The sequence below is a fragment of the Pongo abelii genome, chromosome 21 (genome assembly GCF_028885655.2).
Source record: "Pongo abelii isolate AG06213 chromosome 21, NHGRI_mPonAbe1-v2.0_pri, whole genome shotgun sequence".
NCBI lineage: Eukaryota > Metazoa > Chordata > Mammalia > Primates > Hominidae > Pongo > Pongo abelii.
The window spans coordinates 52,422,011-52,437,972 of NC_072006.2; the positions used below are offsets into that span (position 1 = coordinate 52,422,011).

A 15,962-nucleotide genomic window follows, 5' to 3' on the forward strand; every position below is an offset into this window, starting at 1 on the left:
CCAAAAATGCCACCCAACACTTTTATTACCTCCCATTGGCCAGAACCTGGTCACATGGCCACAACTCACTGCAAGGAAGCCTGGGAAAATGTAGCATATGCCCACCCACTAGGAGAGGGGAGCACTGGTGCCAGGGTGCAGGAACACCAGCGGGCATTCATACTTCCTACTTCTTTCCTCTTATAAAAATCCTTAGAGATTCATCTTTGCATATTTTTCTGACTATTTCCTAGGGATAAATGCCTATAAATGAAATTTGGGACCAAAAGTTGTGCACTTTCATTGGCCAACTGCCAATTGCCCTCTAGAAAGTTTGTACCAATGAACTCACCCAAGAGGTGGGGTTCTATTTCATGAAATGTTTGTCCACCCCACATTTCCTTTTAATCCACACCCTTTGGCCTTTATTAGGCTTACACATCTCTTCAGAATCCCTGCTTCCTACATCATAATCTTGGGATTTAATACATGTTTTTCATTCAGGTTATTATTAATATCAGATTTATCTGGCTATGCATGAACCCAGCCACAGACTCAGGGAAAGAGATATATCTTTCAGTGCTGAAGAGAATAAAAATTAATACTCCTCAGAGACGTTGAAACTGAAGTAGGCAGGGAAGGGTGGAAAGAACAGATCTCATTCTATGAAGAGCATGGAGGGATTTTCACAGAGCGTGTAGTGCTGAGTACAGCACACCAGGCACCTGGTGACACCCAGAGACTCCAGCTTTTCCTCAACAGAAGAGGAGTGAGCACTGCACAGAGTTGCAGAAAGGGAACCCCGGATAGGGGTAACAGTAGATGGAAAGGCCCCACAGCAGGCACTGGCTTGGCTGCTGGAGGAGCAGAAAGGAAGCCAGTGGGTCTGGAGTAAAGGGGACCAACTTGTCCAGGTTTGCCCAGAACTTTTCCGGTTTTAACACTAGAAATCCCATGTCCCAGGAAACTTCTGAGTCTCAGCCAAGCTGGGATGATTTACCTGGAACTGCCCCTGTTATAAAACTGAAAGGTCTATGCCCCATGACCCCCGTCAGTCCTGAGCAAGCTGAGGCAGTGGGTCACCCTAGACTGGAGCAACATGCATGACGATGGGAAGAGCCAGTGACTCTCTTTCATGTCCTCTCTCCCCTCGATCTCAGGAGTCACCCAGGTGGGCACTGGCATCCAGGATGAAAACTGCCCAGCATCCCTTGCAGCAAGCAGTGGCCACGTGACCAGGCAGTGGCCAATGCACATAAGGCCAGTGCACAGCAACTGCCTTTAGAGGAAGGAAGATTTGTGTCCTCTTGTTCTCTTCTCCCCTCTCTGCTGGCTGGCAGTAGATAGGATGGACACTGTGGGGGAAGCTACACCCTAAGGAAGTCAGAGGAGCAAGATGGAAGTAGCCTAAGAGCCTGAAAAATGCACAGAGAAGAACCACCCTACTGGCTTGAACTTTCATGTGAAAAGAATGAACCTCTGTCTTAGTGAAGCCACCGTGATTCAGGGTCCTTGTCACATTCCCTGAGGCTGTAACATAATTGTTAGAAAGAACAGGAGCAGGAGTGGGGAGATGGAGTCCGAGAGGCAGGCAGAGGTCAGATCACATCCGGCCTGTAGGCCAAGGCGGAGGAAGAAACAGGCAACATAGGACTCAAGGACCACACCTGCTCCCAGGCGAAAGGAGTTTGCTGTGGGTGCCCCTCCCTGTCTGTGCGTCCAGTGTGTGGATATTCTTTATACCTTGCCTATATTGTACAAATACTTTTTTCTATTCAATATTTAGAAGACATTGCATTAAATAGCAAGATGGCAGATGAACATCAGGAAGGAACATTAGGAACATCCACGGTGTTCCATCCAGGAACCTTCACCGTGGAGACCCTTGTGCTCATGGGCGTGGTCTCAAGACACAGTCAGCTGTTGGGGATCAGAGGCCACACTCATCGTAGCAGAGAGGCAGGACCAACTGGGAGAGGGTCCTTCTGTGACACCTACTGCATCACCGGGCTGTGTGAAGTGACTCAGCTGCCAGAACTCACACATCATTCTACACCAAAACCTCACGGGAAAAATGGTAAGTTTGAAGTTTTTCCATTAATAGCAACTCTCAGATTAATCTCTGTCCTCCATCGCTTCTCCATGAAACAACTTTTTAATAGTTTGCTTGGGTCTATTTTTCAATTTATGTTTTATTTTACTAACTGATTGAAAGATATATATTGTGTGTGTGTGATTTTGTCTCTGTCAGCCAGGATAATCATGGTTTAATACCTATTATTTTTATTACCAACAACATTTAGTTTTTTAAGCTTTTCAATTCCTAAGGGTATTAATCAGGATCTTTCTCTCTTGTGAGGCAGAAAACAAATCCAAACTGTGTAAGAGGAAAAAGAATGCACTCATCACTAGCACTGAGAAGTTCCCAAGCTTAGCTTGCTTGGGGTACAGCTACATCTACCGTTTCCAGGGTCATCCTGTAACTCTCTCTCTCTACTTCCCCAACTTTGGCTCCATGTTTAGCTCCACGACCCTCAGACTTAAACAGTAGCACTGGCTCCTGCCGAGATCTCCAGCTCCCTGACCCTCAAACTCCAACTCCAACACCAGCTCCGCCCCAGGTCTCCAGCTCCACAATCCTCAAACTACAACAGCAGCACCAGCTCCCCTGTGGATCTCCAGCTCAACGACTCTCAGACTTGGGAGGCAGCACCAGCCCCCACCAAGCCTCCAGCTCCATAACCCTCAAGCTAGAACAGCAACACCGGCTACTCCCTGGGTCTCCAGTTCCCCCAAACTTCAACTATAGCACTGGCTCTTCCCCGGGGCCACCAGCTCCACGACCCTCAACTTACACGGTGGTAGCACCAGCACCTCCCTAAGTCTCCAGCTACACGACCGTCAAACTTGAACTGCAACACCAGCTCCTCTTCGGCTTCCAGCTCCACAATCCTCCAACAACAACAGCAACACCGGCTCCTCCTTGAATCTCCAGCTCAACAACCCTCAGACTTGAGAGGCAGCACTGGCACCTCCCCAAGGCTCCAGCTCCACGACCCTCAGATTTGAACAGCGGTAGCACCAGCTTCTGTCCAGGTCTCCAGCTTCACGATCCTTAAAGTAGAACAGCAACACCGCCGCCTCCCTGGGTTTCCAGCTCCACGACCCTAAGACTTGAATGAAACAACTGGGTCCCCCCAGGGCTCCAACTCCAAGACCCACAGATTGAAACGGCAGCACCGGCTCTTCCTTGGATCTCCAGCTCCACGGCCTTCAAACTGGATCAGCAGCACTGGCTCCTCTCTGGGTCTCCAGCTCCACAATCCTCAGACATGAACAGCAACACAGGTTCCTCCCTGGGTCTCCAGCTCAACAACTCTCAGACTTGAAAGGCAGCACCAGCTCCTCAGAAAGTTTCTAGCTCCAAGCCAGTGCTGCTGTGCTAGTTTGAAGGTCATGGAGCTAGAGACCCGGGGAGGAGCCATTTGAACAGCACCACTGGCCCCTCCCCAAGTCTCAGGCTCCACGACCCTCAGACTTAAAAAGCCATAGTACTGGCTTCTCCCTGGGTCTCCAGCTCTACAACCCTCAGACATGAACAGCAGCAGCACCGTCTCCTCCCCCGTCTCCAGTTCCACGAACCTCAAACTACAACAGCAATACCGGCCTCTCCCCAGGTCTCCAGATCCACAACCCTCAAAGTAGAAAAGCAGCCCTGGCTCCTCCCCGAGTCTCCAGCTCCTCAAGTCTGAGGGTTGTAGAGCTGGAGACCCAGGGAGGAATCAGTGCTGCTGTTCCAGTTTGAGGGTCGTGGATCTGGAGACCCAGGGTGGAGCCGGTGCTGCTGTTCTAGTGTGAGGGTCATGGAGCTGGAAGACCCGGGGAGGAGCTGCTGCTGCTGTCCCAGTTTGAAGGTCATGGAGCTGGAGACCCGGGGAGGAGCCATTTAAACAGCACCACCGGCCCCTCCCCAGATCTCAGGCTCCATGACCCTCAGACTTAAAAAGCCATAGTATGGGCTTCTCCCTGGGTCTCCAGCTCTACAACCCTCAGACATGAACAGCAGCAGCACCAGCTCCTCCCCCTGTCTCCAGTTCCTTGAGCCTCAAACTACAACAGCAGTACCAGCCTCTCCCCAGGTCTCCAGATCCACGACCCTCAGAATAGAATGGCATCACTGGCTCCTCCCTTAGTCTCCAGCTCCCAAACCCTCAAACTTCAACTAACACAGCAGATCCTCCCCACAGTTAAACAGCAGCATGAGCTGTTCCCAAAAGCTCCAGATCCATGACCCTCAGTAGCACTGGCTCCTCCCAAGGTCTCCAGTTCCATGACCCTCAAACTACACAGCAGCACCAGCTCCTCCCCAGGTCCACAGATCCACCACCCTCACACTAGACAACAAGACTACCTCCTCCCCGCTCTCCAGCTACACGACCCTCAGACTTGAACACCAACAGCAGCTCCTCCCTAGATTTCCAGCTCCATGACCCTCAACCTGCAACTGCAGCACCAGCTCCTCGCTGTACCTCAAGCCCCATGACCCTCTGACTTGATCAACAGTAACACCAGCTCCCTCCCTGGTCTCCAACTCCACAACCTTCAGCCTTAAACAACAGCAGCAGCAGCTCCTCCCTGGGTCTCAAGCTCCACAACCCTCAGACTAGAACAGGACCCCTCGCCCCTGAGTCTCCAGCTCCATGACTGTCAAACTACAACAGCAACACAGGTTCCTGTCTGGATCTCCAGCTCAGAAACTCTCAGACTTGAGAGGCAGCACTGGCAACTCCCCAAGGCTCCAGCTCCACGACCCTCAGATTTGAACAACCGTAGCACCACCTCCTATCCAGATCTCCACCTTCACGATCCTTAAACTAGAACAGCAGCACCGCTGCCTCCCTGGGTTTCCAGCTCCATGACCCTAAGACACGAATGGCAGAACCGGCTCCCCACAAGGGTTCCAGCTCCAGGACCCACAGATTTAAATGACAGCACCGGCTCTTCCCGGGATCTCCAGCTCCACTACCCTCAAACTAGAAGAAGAGCACCGGCTCCTCCCTGGGTCCCCAGGTCCCAAACCCTCAGACGTCACCTGACACACCGGATCCTCCCCACAGTTAAATAGCAGCACGGGCTGTCCCCGAAAACACGAGATCCACGACCCTCTGACTTCAATGGCGGTAGCACTGGCTCCTCCCTAGGTCTCCAGTTCCATGACCCTCAAACTACACAGCAGCACCGGCTCCTCCCCAGGTCTACAGCTCCACCACCCTCACACTAGACACCAAGACTACCTCCTCCCCGCTCTCCAGCTATACCACCCTCAGACTTGAACACCAGCAGCGGCTCCTCCCTGTAGGTCAAGCCCCATGACCCTCATATATAAACAACAACAACACCAGCTACTGCCTAGGGCTCCAGCTCCAGGAACCACAGATTTAAACTGCAGCACCAGCTCATTCAAGGATCTCCAGCTCCACCACCCTCAGATTAGAACAAGACCTCCCCTTCCTGTGTCGCCAGCTTCCGGAACCTGCAACTATGAAAATATTGCTCCTCCCTGGGTCTGCAGCTCCACCACCCTCAGACTAGAACAAGACCTCTCCTCCCTGTGTCGTCAGCTTCCGGACCCTCGAACTAAAACAACATTGCTCCTCTCTGGGACGGCAGCTCCACGACCCTCAAACTAAAACAAGACCTCTCCTCCCTAGGTCTGCAGCTTCCAGTCCCTCAAATAACAACATTGCTCCTCCCTGGATCTGCAGCTCCATGATCCTCAGACTAGAACAAGATCTCTCCTCCCTGTGTCGCCAGCTTCCTGACCCTCGAACTAAAACAACATTGCTGCTCCCAGGTTGTGCATCTCCACAACCCTCAGACTAGAACAAGATCTCTCCTCCCTGGGTCGCCAGCTTCCAGACCCTCGAACTATGACAACATTGCTCCTCCGTGGGTCTGCAGCTCCACGACCCTCAGAATAGAACAAGATCTCTCCTCCATGTGTTGCCAGGTTCCAGACCCTCGAGCTAAAACAACATTGCTCCTCCCTCGGTCGGCAGCTCCACGACCCTCACAGCAGATCAAGATCCCTCCTCCCTGTGTCGTCAGCTTCCGCAACCTCGAACTATGAAAGCATTGCTCCTCCCAGGGTCGGCAGCTCCACGACCCTCAAGCTAAAACAAGACGTCTCCTCCCTAGGTCTGCAGCTTCCAGCCCCTCAAATAACAACATTGCTCCTCCCTGGATCTGCAGCTCCATGACCCTCAGACAAGAACAAGATCTCTCCTCCCTGTGTCGCCAGCTTCCAGACCCTCGAACTATGAAAACATTGCTCCTCCGTGGGTCTGCGGCTCCAAGACCCTCAGACAAGAACAAGATCTCTCCTCCCTGTGTCGCCAGCTTCCGGACCCTGCAACTATGACAACATTGCTCCTCCCTGGGTCTGCAGCTCCATGAACCTCAGACTAGAGCAAGACCTCTCTTCCCTGTGTCACCAGCTTCCTGACCCTCGAACTATGAAAACGTTGCTCCTCCCTGGGTCCGCAGCTCAAAGACCCTCAAACTAAAACCAGACCTCTCCTCCCTAGGTCTGCAGCTTCCAGTCCCTCAAAGAACAACATTGCTCCTCCCTGCATCTGCAGCTCCACGACCCTCAGACTAGAACAAGATCTCTCCTCCCTGTGTCACCAGCTTCCTGACCCTCGAACTATGACAACATTGCTCCTCCCTGGGTCGGCAGCTCCACGACCCTCAAACTAAAACAAGACCTCTCCTCCCTAGGTCTGCAGCTTCCAGTCCCTCAAATAACAACACTGCTCCTCCCTGGATCTGCAGCTCCAGGACCCTCAGACAAGAACAGGATCTCTCCTCCCTCTGTCCCTAGCTTCCTGACCCTCGAACTGAAACAACACTGCTCCTCCCTGGTTGTGCATCTCCACAACCCTCAGACTAGAACAAGATCTCTCTTCCCTGTGTCGCCAGCTTCCCGACCCTCGAACTATGACAACATTGCTCCTCCGTGGGTCTGCAGCTCCACGACCCTAAGACTAGAACAAGATCTCTCCTCCCTGTGTCGCCAGTTTCCGGACTCTCGAACAAAAACAACATTGCTCCTCCCTCGTTCGGCAGCTCCACGACCCTCAAACCAGATGAAGATCTCTCCTCCCTGTGTTGGCAGCTTCCAGACCCTCGAACTAAAACAACATTGCTCCTCCCTGGGTCAGGAGCTCCACGACCCTCAAACCAGATCAAGATCACTCCTCCGTGTGTCGTCAGCTTCCCGACCCTCGAACTATGTCAGCATCGCTCCTCCCTGAGTCGGCAGCTCCACGACCCTCAAACTAAAACAAGACCTCTCCTCCCTAGGTCTGCAGCTTCCAGTCCCTGAAATAACAACATTGCTCCTCCCTGGATCTGCAGCTCCACGACCCTCAGACTAGAACAAGATCTCTCCTCCCAGTGTCGCCAGCTTCCAGACCCTCGAACTATGACAACATTGCTCCTCCATGGGTCTGCAGCTCCACGAACCTCAGACTACAACAAGAACTCTCCTCCCTGTGTCGCCAGCTTCCAGACCCTGCAACTATGAAAACATTGCTCCTCCATGGGTCTGCAGCTCCACGACCCTCAGACTAGAACAAGACCTCTCCTCCCTGTGTCGCCAGCTTCCTGACCCTCGAACTATTGAAAACATTGCTCCTCCCTGGGTCCGCAGCTCCAAGACCCTCAAACTAAAACAAGACCTCTCCTCCGTAGGTCTGCAGCTTCCAGCCCCTCAAATAACAACAGTGCTCCTCCCTGGGTCAGCAGCTCCATGACCCTCAATCTAAAACAAGACCTCTCCTCCCTAGGTCTGCAGCTTCCAGTCCCTGAAATAACAACATTGCTCCTCCCTGGATCTGCAGCTCCACGACCCTCAGACTAGAACAAGATCTCTCCTGCCTGTGTCGCCAGCTTCCTGACCCTCCAACTAAAACAACATTGCTCCTCCCTGGTTGTGCATCTCCAGGACCCTCAGACTAGAACAAGATCTCTCTTCCCTGTGCCGCCAGCTTCCAGACCCTCGAACTATGACAACATTGCTCCTCCGTGGGTCTGCAGCTCCACGACCCTCAGACTAGAGCAAGATCTCTCCTCCCTGTGTCGCCAGCTTCCGGACCCTCGAACTAAAACAACATTGCTCCTCCCTGGGTCGGGAGCTCCACAACCCTCAAACCAGATCAAGATCTCTCCTCTCTGTGTCGTCAGCTTCCGCACCCTCGAACTATGACAGCATTGCTCCTCCCTGGGTCGGCAGCTCCACGACCCTCAAGCTAAAACAAGACGTCTCCTCCCTAGGTCTGCAGCTTCCAGCCCCTCAAATAACAACATTGCTCCTCCCTGGATCTGCAGCTCCACGACCCTCAGACTAGAACAAGACCTGTCCTCCCTGTGTCGCCAGCTTCCAGACCCTCGAACTATGAAAACATTGCTCCTCCCTGGGTCGGCAGCTCCACGACCCTCAAACTAAAACAAGACCTCTCCTCCCTAGGTCTGCAGCTTCCAGTCCCTCAAATAACAACACTGCTCCTCCCTGGATCTGCAGCTCCACGACCCTCAGACTAGAGCAAGATCTCTCCTCCCTGTGTCGCCAGCTTCCTGATCCTCGAACTAAAAGAACGTTGCTCCTCCCTGGGTCGGCAGCTCTGCGACCCTCAGACAAGAACAGGATCTCTCCTCTCTGTGTCGCCAGCTTCCTGACCCTCGAACTAAAACAACATTGCTCCTCCCTGGTTGTGCATCTCCACAAACCTCAGACTAGAACAAGACCGCTCCTCCCTGTGTCGCCAGCTTTCCGACCCTCGAACTATGACAACATTGCTCCTCCCTGGGTCCGCAGCTCCACGACCCTCAAACTAAAACAAGACCTCTCCTCCCTAGGTCTGCAGCTTCCAGTCCCTCAAATAATAACATTGCTCCTCCCTGGATCTGCAGCTCCATGACCCTCACACAAGAACAGGATCTCTCCTCCCTGTGTCGCCAGCTTCCAGACCCTCGAACTATGACAACATTGCTCCTCCCTGGGTCGGCAGCTCCACGACCCTCAAACTAAAACAAGACCTCTCCTCCCTAGGTCTGCAGCTTCCAGTCCCTCAAATAACAACATTGCTCCTCCCTGGATCTGCAGCTCCATGACCCTCAGACTAGAACAAGATCTCTCCTCCCTGTGTCGCCAGCTTCCAGAACCTTGAACTAAAACAACATTGCTCCTCCCTCGTTCGGCAGCTCCACGACCCTCACACCAGATCAAGATCTCTCCTCCCTGTGTTGGCAGCTTCCGGACCCTTGAACTAAAACAACATTGCTCCTCCCTGGGTCGGGAGCTCCACGACCCTCAAACCAGATCAAGATCTCTCCTCGCTGTGTCGTCAGCTTCCGCACCCTCGAACTATGACAGCATTGCTCCTCCCTGGGTCGGCAGCTCCACGACCCTCAAGCTAAAACAAGACGTCTCTTCCCTAGGTCTGCAGCTTCCAGCCCCTCAAATAACAACATTGCTCCTCCCTGGATCTGCAGCTCCACGACCCTCAGACTAGAACAAGACCTGTCCTCCCTGTGTCGCCAGCTTCCTGACCCTCGAACTATGAAAACATTGCTCCTCCCTGGGTCGGCAGCTCCACGACCCTCAAACTAAAACAAGACCTCTCCTCCCTAGGTCTGCAGCTTCCAGTCCCTCAAATAACAACACAGCTCCTCCCTGGATCTGCAGCTCCACGACCCTCAGTCTAGAACAAGATCTCTCCTCCCTGTGTCGCCAGCTTCCAGACCCTCAAACTATTGACAACATTGCTCCTCCGTGGGTCTGCAGCTCCGCGACCCTCAGACTAGAACAAGTCCTGTCCTCCCTGTGTCACCAGCTTCCCGACCCTCGAACTATGACAACATTGCTCCTCCCTGGGTCAGCAGCTCCACGACACTCAAACTAAAACAAGACCTCTCCTCCCCAGGTCTGCAGCTTCCAGTCCCTCAAATAACAACACTGCTCCTCCCTGGATCTGCAGCTCCATGACCCTCAGACAAGAACAGGATCTCTCCTCCCTCTGTCGCCAGCTTCCTGACCCTCGAACTAAAACAACATTGCTCCTCCCTGGTTGTGCATCTCCACGACCCTCAGACTAGAACAAGATATCTCCTCCCTGTGTCACCAGCTTCCAGACCCTCGATATATGACAACATTGCTCCTCCGTGGGTCTGCAGCTCCGCGACCCTCAGACTAGAACAAGACCACTCCTCCCTGTGTCGCCAGCTTCCCGATCCTCGAACTATGACAACATTGCTCCTCCCTGGGTTGGCAGCTCCACGACCCTCAAACTAAAACAAGACCTCTCCTCCCTAGGTCTGCAGCTTCCAGTCCCTCAAATAACAACATTGCTCCTCCCTGGATCTGCAGCTCCACGACCCTCAGACTAGAACAAGAACTCTCCTCCCTGTGTCGCCAGCTTCCAGACCCTCGAACTATGAAAACATTGCTCCTCCGTGGGTCTGCAGCTCCACAACCCTCAGACTAGGACAAGACTTCTCCTCCCTGTGTCGCCAGCTTCCGACCCTCGAACTAAAACAACATTGTTCCTCCCTCTGTCTGCAGCTCCACGAGCCTCAAACCAGATCAAGATCTCTCCTCCCTGTGTTGGCAGCTTCCGGACCCTCGAACTAAAATAACATTGCTCCTCCCTGGGTCAGGAGCTCCATGACCCTTAAACCAGATCAAGATCACTCCTCCGTGTGTCGTCAGCTTCCCGACCCTCGAACTATGTCAGCATTGCTCCTCCCTGGGTCGGCAGCTCCACGACCCTCAAACTAAAACAAGACCTCTCCTCCCTAGGTCTGCAGCTTCCAGTCCCTGAAATAACAACATTGCTCCTCCCTGGATCTGCAGCTCCACGACCCTCAGACTAGAACAAGATCTCTCCTCCCAGTGTCGCCAGCTTCCAGACCCTCGAACTATGACAACATTGCTCCTCCGTGGGTCTGCAGCTCCACGAACCTCAGACTACAACAAGAACTCTCCTCCCTGTGTCGCCAGCTTCCAGACCCTGCAACTATGAAAACATTGCTCCTCCATGGGTCTGCAGCTCCACGACCCTCAGACTAGAACAAGACCTCTCCTCCCTGTGTCGCCAGCTTCCTGACCCTCGAACTATTGAAAACATTGCTCCTCCCTGGGTCCGCAGCTCCAAGACCCTCAAACTAAAACAAGACCTCTCCTCCGTAGGTCTGCAGCTTCCAGCCCCTCAAATAACAACAGTGCTCCTCCCTGGGTCAGCAGCTCCATGACCCTCAATCTAAAACAAGACCTCTCCTCCCTAGGTCTGCAGCTTCCAGTCCCTGAAATAACAACATCGTTCCTCCCTGGATCTGCAGCTCCACGACCCTCAGACTAGAACAAGATCTCTCCTGCCTGTGTCGCCAGCTTCCTGACCCTCCAACTAAAACAACATTGCTCCTCCCTGGTTGTGCATCTCCAGGACCCTCAGACTAGAACAAGATCTCTCCTCCCTGTGTCGCCAGCTTCCAGACCCTCGAACTATGACAACATTGCTCCTCCGTGGGTCTGCAGCTCCACGACCCTCAGACTAGAACAAGACCTCTCCTCCCTGTGTCGCCAGCTTCCGGTATCTCGAACTAAAACAGCATTGCTCCTCCCTAGTTGTGCATCTCCACGACCCTCAGACTAGAACAAGACCACTCCTCCCTGGGTCGTCAGCTTCCAGACCCTCGAACTATGACAACATTGCTCCTCCGTGGGTTGGCAGCTCCACGACCCTCAAACTAAAACAAGACCTCTCCTCCCTAGGTCTGCAGCTTCCAGTCCCTGAAATAACAACATTGCTCCTCCCTGGATCTGCAGCTCCACGACCCTCAGACTAGAACAACATTGCTCCTCCCTGGGTCTGCAGCTTCCAGTCCCTCAAATAACAACATTGCTCCTCCCTGGATCTGCAGCTCCACGACCCTCAGACAAGAACAAGATCTCTCCTCCCTGTGTCGCCAGCTTCCTGACCCTCGAACTAAAACAACATTGCTCCTCCCTGGGTCGGCAGCTCCACGACCCTCAGACAAGAACTGGATCTCTCCTCCCTGTGTCGCCAGCTTCCTGACCCTCGAACTAAAACAACATTACTCTTCCCTGGTTGTGCATCTCCAGGACCCTCAGACTAGAACAAGATCTCTCCCCCTGTGTCGCCAGCTTCCAGACCCTCGAACTATGACAACATTGCTCCTCCATGGGTCTGCAGCTCCACGACCCTCAGACTAGAACAAGATCTCTCCTCCCTGTGTCGCCAGCTTCCGGACCCTCGAACTAAAACAACAATGCTCCTCCCTCGGTCGGCAGCTCCACGACACTCAAACCAGATCAAGATCTCTCCTCCCTGTGTTGGCAGCTTCCGCACCCTCGAACTAAAACAACATTGCTCCTCCCTGGGTCGGGAGTTCCACGACCCTCAAACCAGATCAAATTCTCTCCTCCATGTGTCGTCAGCTTCCGCACCCTCTAACTATGACAGCATTGCTCCTCCCTGAGTCGGCAGCTCCACGACCCTCAAGCTAAAACAAGACGTCTCCTCCCTAGGTCTGCAGCTTCCAGCCCCTCAAATAACAACATTGCTCCTCCCTGGGTCAGCAGCTCCACGACCCTCAAACTAGAACAAGACTGCTTCTCCCTGGGTCGCCAGCTTCCTGACCCTCGAACTAAAACAACAATGCTCCTGCCTGGGTCAGCAGCTCCACGACCCTGAAGCTAGAACAAGATGTCTCCTCTCTGGGTCGCCAGCTGTCTGACCCTCGAAGTACAGCAACGTTGCTCCTGCCTGGGTCTGCAGCTCCACGACCCTCAAACTAGAACAGCTGCTTCCTGGACTTCCAGCTCAATGACTTTCAGACTTCAAAGGCAGCACTGGCTCCACCCCCAGGCTCCAGCTCCAGCACCCTCAGATCTGAGCAGCGGCAGCACCAGCTCCTTTCTGGGTCTTCTGTTTCACGATCCTTAAATTAGAACAGTAGCACCATCTTCTCCCTGGGTCTCCAGCTCCACGAAACTCAAGCTAGAAGAGCAGCACCGGCTCCTCTGGGATCTTCAGCTCCACAACCCTAAGACATCAGTGGCAGCAGCCCCTCCTTCCCTGGTCTCCAGCTCCAGGACCCTCAAACTTGAACAAAAACACCAGCTCCTCCCCAGCCCTCCAGCTCCTTGACCCTCACAAACAATCCCTTCTTATGAAATGTAGCAGTCAGGAAAACTGTAGAGGAAGTAAATAAATAAATGTTTTCCTTTCAAATTGATGTTTCTTTTCTGTTCACGCAAGTCAGGAAACTTTTCTACTTTCCATCAAGCTTGCAACCTACTTGCATTGAATTGTAAGATGGAAATCCACCATTTGAAATGACCTTTAAAAACTTAGTAATTCTTTTTTACTGTGGTCTTATCTCACAGCTCTAGAAACGATCTTTCACTTTGCCTGTGCAGAAGTCTTGTGAACATTCAAATTATGAATTTACTTGGTTGAGATTCCTAGAGTTCACATTATCCTCAAATGTTCCTGCCCTCCTTAAAATGTTCTAACACGTTCCCCTCACCCGAGCATGAATGCCAGTTTCCATCCACAGCTCACAGTGCCCAGCACGGCCCTGCCCTCTGCCCTGACCTCATGGTCTCCCCTCTGCTGTTACTTTCCTCCCAGACAGGCCTCTGTTGCTTCCTCAAACCACACAGGCTCAGGCCTGACTCCGGGCCTTTGCCCCTGCTGTGCCCTCTGCGTGGAGTGCCTTTCCCCGGCTCCCCATCCTCCTCTCAACCCGCTCAGCTCCAGCCTGCTGGCCGCCCCTCAGGTCCATGAACACACGATGTCCTTCCCGCATAGGCCTTTGCACATGCTGTTCTCTGTGCCTGAAACACTTCCCGCCTCACCATCTGGGTTCACTTTTCTAATTTCCATTCATCCTTGGAGTCTCCACTGAAATATCGCCCCCTGCCTGCCCCCACCACTTGAACTTAACCTTGCTTAGGTTGAAAACTCCCATCTCCTGACTCCAGGAAGCTAGATGCTATCCTGGCACTTGGAACTTTCCTATGACAGCGTTTTGCACACTTGTAATTATTCTGTTAGGTTGGTGCAGAAGTCATCGCAGTTTTTGCCATTACTTTTAATGAACTGCAGCGCCGGCTCCTCCCTGCTTTTGATTGCCATTACCTTTAATGGCAAAAACCAGAATTACTGCTGCAGCAACCTAATAGAATAATTTATGTTTATTCACCCATCATCTGTCTTCCCCTCTAGAAAGTAAGCTCCATGAGAATAGGGACCAAATCTACTCCAATCACTCCACCTTCCTTGCACATTGTCAATAATTATTTACCAACTGACTGATAGAGAAATATCTTCATTGTTGCTGGGATGAGCCACATAACATGACACACCCCTTTGAAAGCCAATGTCACGGACAGTTAGCATTTGCTTTTCACTCCTGCACCCGTGGCTTGGCTGGGCTTAGGCTGATCTAGTCTGGGCTTGACTCCAGGCTGAGGGTTGGAACCCTGCGTGCTCCACACGCTTCTCATCCTGCAGCCGGAGCCGAAGTTCCCTGGGGCACGCTCGTCTCGTGGGAAAAATCAAGAGCATTAGAGGGCAGGCCTGGCAGTGCCGACACATTCCAGGCTTCTTCCTGTGCCGTGTCTATGAAAATCTCATTGGCATAAGCAATTCACCCAGACACGAGCAATACCTCCTTCTCAAAAGATAGGAAAAGAAAATACCAATATTTTTAGGAAAAGAAAATACCAGTGTTTTTAGGAAAAGACTGGGGGATGGGGTGCAGATCTAGGCATTACATATTCCAATTTCCTATTGTAGAAAATGGGAGGTAATCAAAGGCTTGGCTTCGACGCTTCCGGTTTAGGATCAAAGCCAAAACAATGAAATGGGACAATTCAAGGGAACACCCTCTTTACACCTGTTATTTTTATAAGGGTTATTTTATACACCCTCTTTACACCTGTTATCTCTTTCTCAGGAGACCTGTCACAATCCTCTTCAGTCTTTTGGGTCAGAATGAGTCATAGGGAAGTCCTCACTGTAAAGGGAGCTGGGAAGTATCTGGCAAAGGTGACTGGCATAGCCAAGACTGGTTTTGACCAATTGTGATCCATTTCCACTTTGCCTAGAAAAAAATCCTGTTAGCAAGTAGGGTGGGGACAGCTGTTGGGTGAGCAAACATCAGCACCTCCTACTTTATCTTATTCCACCACCAGCATCCAATCCAGGGGACAGCCTGTTGTTCCCTCCCTCAGATGCCTCCTCCATTGGTCAGCTTGTTTCCTTCCTACGTCTGGTACCTTCATTGGCATTGCACCTTCTCTAGCCTGGACCATAATTGCCCTTAATACCCTACCTCCTGTCCTTTCTCTTCCAAAAGACTGACAGATACCTGATCTCCCAAGTACGATTCTAACTTGATTACTCCAGCACCCAAGTATCTTTGATAACTCTGTCTCATCTACCAAGTTAGATACAATCCTTCTCAGGGTGAAAACCAAGGCCTTCCATAATATGATCATTGGGAAGGGGGAAAAAAAACCAGTCCTGTTTGCATCTAGACTATGGAGGGAACTGAGAAACACAACCCTCCAGGCCATGATGCTCCTGAGTCGACATGAACCACACTCAAAGAATATGAACTCGTTCAGACAAGGCCACAAGTTGACCGCGTTTAGAGGTAGGCAGAGACAAGACCACTCTGCAGCCACAGAAATGACTGAACACCCCCCTTTTCTAACATGAGTGACAGCTGCCTCTTTACCAATGACAACTCTAGCCTGCTTCAAGCTTCCCACTCCTGAGATAAAGTATTTAAGATACACAATCACCAAGTTGCCCTCATTTCTTGACCTAGCCTCCTTAATCCCTTTTTGGAATCGTTCAGTAGAAGCCTAGGTCCTCTAAGAAGCA

At 52.2% G+C, this 15,962-nt stretch overlaps 1 long non-coding RNA gene across 2 annotated transcripts; it reads left to right on the plus strand.

The window, feature by feature from the left end:
* Positions 1-1,317: 1,317 nt before the first annotated feature.
* On the plus strand, positions 1,318-13,295 carry LOC129052143 (uncharacterized). Of its 2 annotated transcripts, XR_008516983.2 has the most exons (3): positions 1,428-2,056; positions 2,503-3,327; positions 5,691-13,295. It is a non-coding gene; the product is annotated as an uncharacterized LOC129052143 (long non-coding RNA). The 2 variants fall into 2 exon arrangements; XR_010138722.1 differs by having other exon boundaries at positions 1,318-2,056; positions 2,503-13,295.
* Positions 13,296-15,962: the final 2,667 nt, after the last annotated feature.